General features: G+C 39.1%; 2 non-coding genes across 2 annotated transcripts; both read left to right on the top strand.

The window, feature by feature from the left end:
• Nucleotides 1–1,818: 1,818 nt before the first annotated feature.
• Nucleotides 1,819–1,890, top strand: TRNAN-GUU (transfer RNA asparagine (anticodon GUU)). Its single transcript has one exon. It is a non-coding gene; the product is annotated as a tRNA-Asn (tRNA).
• Nucleotides 1,891–3,241: 1,351 nt separating this feature from the next.
• On the top strand, nt 3,242–3,313 carry TRNAN-GUU (transfer RNA asparagine (anticodon GUU)). The gene has a single exon. It is a non-coding gene; the product is annotated as a tRNA-Asn (tRNA).
• Nucleotides 3,314–6,900: the final 3,587 nt, after the last annotated feature.

Consider the following 6,900-nt stretch of genomic DNA (forward strand, 5'->3'; position numbering starts at 1 on the left):
ACTCTATTCTAAACAGCAACGTTATTACCTCAACACATCTCTACCTTTCGCTACCTGCAGCGAGTCAACAACCTATAGTATCTGCACAGTAAACTTATTGTATCGGGTCCAAAATCTCGAAGCCTGCTCATTAGGCAACCTTCTTTGAGGAAAACTTTGACGTTGCATGCTTCTTGCCTCACTTGAATTACGACGACTTCCTCCATAAATAAATAGGCCTAATATATGATATTCCTAAACTGTGAATGACATTGTAAGTTGTTTATCGAATAACCTGTACTGAACTGCCATCCGCTCTGCAGTATAGCTATGGAGAGGGAAATTGAACTCTGCTCCCTCGTACTTACGTCTGTGTAGATTACTGCCTGCTGAACGTTGCTGAACAGGTGGTTCTAGATCTTGTTCTTCTTGTAACTTGTTTCTCGAGGATTCCGGTCAACATTTTCTTTGATCATATTACCATCTCTTTTCCGTATTTGATTACACCCTGGAGCTTCATAATCTAATAGAAGTCAAAAGTCGCTTCCAGACGTCTTCACGAAGGTTAGTTATCCTGACTTAAAGATGATACTCAACTTCGATAGCCTTATCAACACGCAGATTTAATCGCCAAGGAGATTGGTTGCCCTGTTTTGAAGCAGGTTACTCAGCGTTGTTGCCAAATTTGATTTGCATGCATCTATTTATCCACACTGCGAATGGGTAAACACCCAGTGGCAGTGGTAACATATTCGATACCCGGCTCCGGAATAATTTTTCCCTCGAAATTATTCAAATCAACTTTACAGGGAGTTATACCTGAAATCTTGATTTGCATAATACACGTCACTGTTCGTTAACAGAAAACCACAATTTAAGTCACACGGAGTTAGTGTGCACTCGAAGTTGGTTGCTTGACGGTTGTCAGCCCACTTTGAGGTCTGTGGATATAGAGGGAAAAATTGGATCGGTGTCGGTTAGAGTTCCCGAGTAGCTCAGTGGTAGAGCGTTGGTACGTTAAACCAAAGGCCCCGGGTTCGATACACGGCTCCGGAACAATTTTTCCCTCGAAATTATTCAAATCTACCTTACAGGGAGTTATACCTGAAATCTTGATTTGCATAATACACGTCACTGTTCGTTAACAGAAAACCTCAATTTGAGTCACACGGAGTAAGTGTGCACTCGAAGTTGGTTGCTTGACGGTTGTCAGCCCACTTTGAGGTCTGTGGATATAGAGGGAAAAATTGGATCGGTGTCGGTTAGAGTTCCCGAGTAGCTCAGTGGTAGAGCGTTGGTACGTTAAACCAAAGGCCCCGGGTTCGATACCCGGCTCCGGAAAAATTTTACCCTCGAAATTATTCAAATCAACTTTACAGGGAGTTATACCTGAAATCTTGATTTGCATAATACACGTCACTATTCGTTAACAGAAGACCACAATTTAAGTCACACGGAGTTAGTGTGCACTCGAAGTTGGTTGCTTGACGGTTGTCAGCCCACTTTGAGGTCTGTGGATATAGAGGGAAAAATTGGATCGGTGTCGGTTAGAGTTCTCGAGTAGCTCAGTGGTAGAGCATTGGTACGTTAAACCAAAGGCCCCGGGTTCGATACCCGGCTCCGGAACAATTTTTCCCTCGAAATTATTCAAATCAACTTTAAAGGGAGTTATACCTGAAATCTTGATTTGCATAATACACGTCACTGTTCGTTAACAGAAAACCACAATTTAAGTCACACGGAGTTAGTGTGCACTCGAAGTTGGTTGCTTGACGGTTGTCAGCCCACTTTGAGGTCTGTGGATATAGAGGGAAAAATTGGATCGGTGTCGGTTAGAGTTCCCGAGTAGCTCAGTGGTAGAGCGTTGGTACGTTAAACCAAAGGCCCCGGGTTCGATACCCGGCTCGGGAACAATTTTTCCCTCGAAATTATTCAAATCAACTTTACAGGGAGTTATACCTGAAATCTTGATTTGCATAATACACGTCACTGTTCGTTAACAGAAAACCACAATTTAAGTCACACGGAGTTAGTGTGCACTCGAAGTTGGTTGCTTGACGGTTGTCAGCCCACTTTGAGGTCTGTGGATATAGAGGGAAAAATTGGATCGGTGTCGGTTAGAGTTCCCGAGTAGCTCAGTGGTAGAGCGTTGGTACGTTAAACCAAAGGCCCCGGGTTCGATACCCGGCTCCGGAACAATTTTTCCCTCGAAATTATTCAAATCAACTTTACATGGAGTTATACCTGAAATCTTGATTTGCATCATACACGTCACTGTTCGTTAACAGAAAACCACAATTTAAGTCACACGGAGTTAGTGTGCACTCGAAGTTGGTTGCTTGACGGTTGTCAGCCCACTTTGAGGTCTGTGGATATAGAGGGAAAAATTGGATCGGTGTCGGTTAGAGTTCCCGAGTAGCTCAGTGGTAGAGCGTTGGTACGTTAAACCAAAGGCCCAGGGTTCGATACCCGGCTCCGGAACAATTTTTCCCTCGAAATTATTCAAATCAACTTTACAGGGAGTTATACCTGAAATCTTGATTTGCATAATACACGTCACTGTTCGTTAACAGAAAACCACAATTTAAGTCACACGGAGTTAGTGTGCACTCGAAGTTGGGCTTGACGGTTGTCAGCTCACTTTGAGGTCTGTGGATATAGAGGGAAAAATTGGATCGGTGTCGGTTAGAGTTCCCGAGTAGCTCAGTGGTAGAGCGTTGGTACGTTAAACCAAAGGCCCCGGGTTCGATACCCGGCTCCGGAACAATTTTTCCCTCGAAATTATTCAAATCAACCTTACAGGGAGTTATACCTGAAATCTTGATTTGCATAATACACGTCACTGTTCGTTAACAGAAAACCACAATTTAAGTCACACGGAGTTAGTGTGCACTCGAAGTTGGTTGCTTGACTGTTGTCAGCCCACTTTGAGGTCTGTGGATATAGAGGGAAAAATTGGATCGGTGTCGGTTAGAGTTCCCGAGTAGCTTAGTGGTAGATCGTTGGTACGTTAAACCAAAGGCCCCGGGTTCGATACCCGGCTCCGGAACAATTTTTCCCTCGAAATTATTCAAATCAACCTTACAGGGAGTTATACCTGAAATCTTGATTTGCATAATACACGTCACTGTTCGTTAACAGAAAACCACAATTTAAGTCACACGGAGTTAGTGTGCACTCGAAGTTAGTTGCTTGACGGTTGTCAGCCCACTTTGAGGTCTGTGGATATAGAGGGAAAAATTGGATCGGTGTCGGTTAGAGTTCCCGAGTAGCTCAGTGGTAGAGCGTTGGTACGTTAAACCAAAGGCCCCGGGTTCGAAACCCGGCTCAGGAACAATTTTTCCCTCGAAATTATTCAAATCAACTTTACAGGGAGTTATACCTGAAATCTTGATTTGCATAATACACGTCACTGTTCGTTAACAGAAAACCACAATTTAAGTCACACGGAGTTAGTGTGCACTCGAAGTTGGTTGCTTGACGGTTGTCAGCCCACTTTGAGGTCTGTGGATATAGAGGGAAAAATTGGATCGGTGTCGGTTAGAGTTCCCGAGTAGCTCAGTGGTAGAGCGTTGGTACGTTAAACCAAAGGCCCCGGGTTCGATACCCGGCTCCGGAACAATTTTTCCCTCGAAATTATTCAAATCAACTTTACAGGGAGTTATACCTGAAATCTTGATTTGCATAATACACGTCACTGTTCGTTAACAGAAAACCACAATTTAAGTCACACGGAGTTAGTGTGCACTCGAAGTTGGTTGCTTGACGGTTGTCAGCCCACTTTGAGGTCTGTGGATATAGAGGGAAAAATTGGATCGGTGTCGGTTAGAGTTCCCGAGTAGCTCAGTGGTAGAGCGTTGGTACGTTAAACCAAAGGCCCCGGGTTCGATACCCGGCTCCGGAACAATTTTTCCCTCGAAATTATTCAAATCAACTTTACAGGGAGTTATACCTGAAATCTTGATTTGCAGTTTACGTAGTATTATACAACTGTTTAAAATAATTAAAGAAAAAGGCTCTCTTAGTCTAAGTAAGTGATTATCATGTGATTTCCCCTGTTTTGACGACCATGTGACTTAACCACTCGGACGGGCATTAGCATGACAAAATGCACGTCACCAGACTGCTAACAATAAGTGAATTATAAAAGTTGTTGTTGTTTTCTAATGCCAGGCGTTTGACAATAAAGTCATTTGACCTCTTGCACTCCAATATTTTTCAAAGATATTATCATGACCAGCCACTGAAGCACAGATTTTGAGGTGGTCCGAATCCATTTCTTGGTTTAAGTTGCACAATGGGCAGTTAGGGGACTGGTATATTCCAATTCTATGCAGGTGTTTGGCCAAACAATCATGTCCTGTTGCCAATCTAAATGCAGCTACATACGATTTTCCTGGTAAATCGGGAATTAACTGTGGATTATGATGCAGAGAGTTCCATTTTTTCCCTTGGGATTGAGTTAACAAATTTTGTTTGTTGAAGTCTAAATATGTAGATTTAATAAACCTCTTCACAGATTAATATGTAGATTTAGTAACAGGTCTGTAAGTAGCAGTGCTGCCCTTCTTTGCTAAAGCATCCGCATTCTCGTTTCCCAGAATTCCACAATGGGATGGTATCCATTGGAATACAATTCCAATTATAAAAGTAAAGTCTGACAGGAATTAAAAAGACGAAGGACGTAGTAATGGTTAATCCTAATATAGGTATAATCTCAAAGAAAAATAAATTCAGGGATCTGAAATAAAGAAAGTTTATACTGTACTTTCATTAAAAATGAAATTAATTTACCCATATTCTTATATTTACAGATGGCTCCTAAATGTTGTATGCCTGTGTGTACCAGCAATTACCAGAGTGCTATAAATGAGAGTGTTATGTTACAGTTCTCAAATGTCCAACTGAAAAGGATAAGTTACGTGGCTAGAAGCTACTCGTATACCACGAAATGCCTTCACGTCAACAAAGCATTCACTTAAACACTTTGGAGTAAACGAATTACACTGTTCTACAAGGGTCATTTTTCTTATATGAAAATATGTGATTCCAAAGGATTTATTATATGGCAAATTCAAATCTGAAAACAGAAATTCGCTATCAGGCATAGTTTTTAGTATACGACAATATACGTCTCATTTAACTGACATTTTAAGTTTGTGATAAAGATGGTGAACTTTGCTTAACAACAGTTGCCTACAGTTAATTTTGTTCTTCATTGGTTTTAATTTTCAAATTGTGGCATTCCTGTTGCTAGTAAAATTTTATGTTAATAAGCAAGTCGCTGTCACAGGATTTAAAATTGAGTTAATCTGGCATTATTTGGAGACATTCCTTATCATGTGAGTAAATATTCATTTTCAACCATAATATTCCGACATATGTTATATATAAAATATGTAATACTTTACATATTTCTCTTTTACAGAAACCTCCTAAATCATAGAAATAAAATATATAGATTCTAACAGAGAGAGAGAGAGAGAAATCTTGAGTTTAACCTGAAATTCTTGTTAGAGGAAGTGAGTATTGTTTGTTTACATGAAATATTGTTTCTGCATATGCACAATTCAACTCATGATGACATTCTGCAATGATGTTTGTGACCTAATGAATACTTTGAACTTCAAATAAGAGTCACAGGACTGGAGACTTTTTATAGATGCATCAAAATACAGTCTAAAGAGAGTTCTCCTCCACAACAGGAACATAATGCGTTCTGTCCCAGTTGCCTATGTATGACTAAAGAGTCATATGATATTTTGAAAAATATGAGTATGCTGAGATTAATAAAATATAATGAGCATAAGTGGAAAATATGTGGTAATTTGAAAATAGTTGCCATGATATTAGGTATGCGACAAGGCTACACCAAATATGGATGTTTTCTATGTGAGTGGGATAGTCGCGATAGGAATTTCCATTATAAAAGAGGGATTTGGTCTGAACTTAAGTGGAAAGTTCGAGAAAAAAATATACTGAATGACAAATTGGTAGCCAGTGAAGATGTTCTGCTGCCCCCTCTTCACATCATGCTAGGCCTTATTAAACAATTTCTTAAGGCCATGGATACATCTGGAAGAGGATTTATATACCTTTCAAAAAAGTTTCCTCGTTTTTCTGTAGCAAAAATAAAAGAAGACTCTTTGTGGGTCCCCAAATTAGAGACCTTCACAAGGATTTAGATTTTGAACAATGCCTTGCACCAAAAGAAAGAAGAGCGTGGTTTTGTTTCAAGAATGTAACGCAAAATTTTCTGGGAAGAAAAAGAGTTAACGACTTCGAACAATTGGTTCAACAAATGATAAATGCATAATAGAGATCTAGGATGTCACATGTCTTTAAAAGTGTATTTTCAAGATTCCCATCTACATCATTTTCCTGAGAGCTGCAGTGATGTCTCCGACGAACATGGTGAAAGGTTCTATAAAGATATAATATCCATGGAAAAGCGGTATGAAGGGAAATAGATGCCTGCGATGCTTGCTGACTACTGCTGGAACATTATTAGAGACTGCAAAATTGAACACAGGAGAAAAAGATAAGATTTTTAAATTCTTAGGGAAAAGTGTATTTTATTCATATTTTCTAACCTTAAATAAGTTTCTCCATATAATATAATTATTATATTAAGGCTTGTATTTATTTTTTGTTTTATAGTGCATAAAATGTTTGTAAATAATTTTGTAAGTGACTAAAATATTAATAGTTACATATTTTTCCTACATAAATACATACCGTGGAAACGAAAATTATTTAAAAAATGAAATTGCATATAACTTGAAAACTATGCGTGACACAGAGAAACTAATTACAGATTTGAATTCAGGAGGTAAATTTCCATATTAATCAAGAATGTTATACCAGAAAAATGTTTTTTTTTTTTTTAGAACAGTGTTAGAGACGGATCTTTATTTAGTT

The sequence above is a fragment of the Periplaneta americana genome, chromosome 15 (assembly GCF_040183065.1).
Source record: "Periplaneta americana isolate PAMFEO1 chromosome 15, P.americana_PAMFEO1_priV1, whole genome shotgun sequence".
Classification (NCBI taxonomy): Eukaryota; Metazoa; Arthropoda; class Insecta; order Blattodea; family Blattidae; genus Periplaneta; species Periplaneta americana.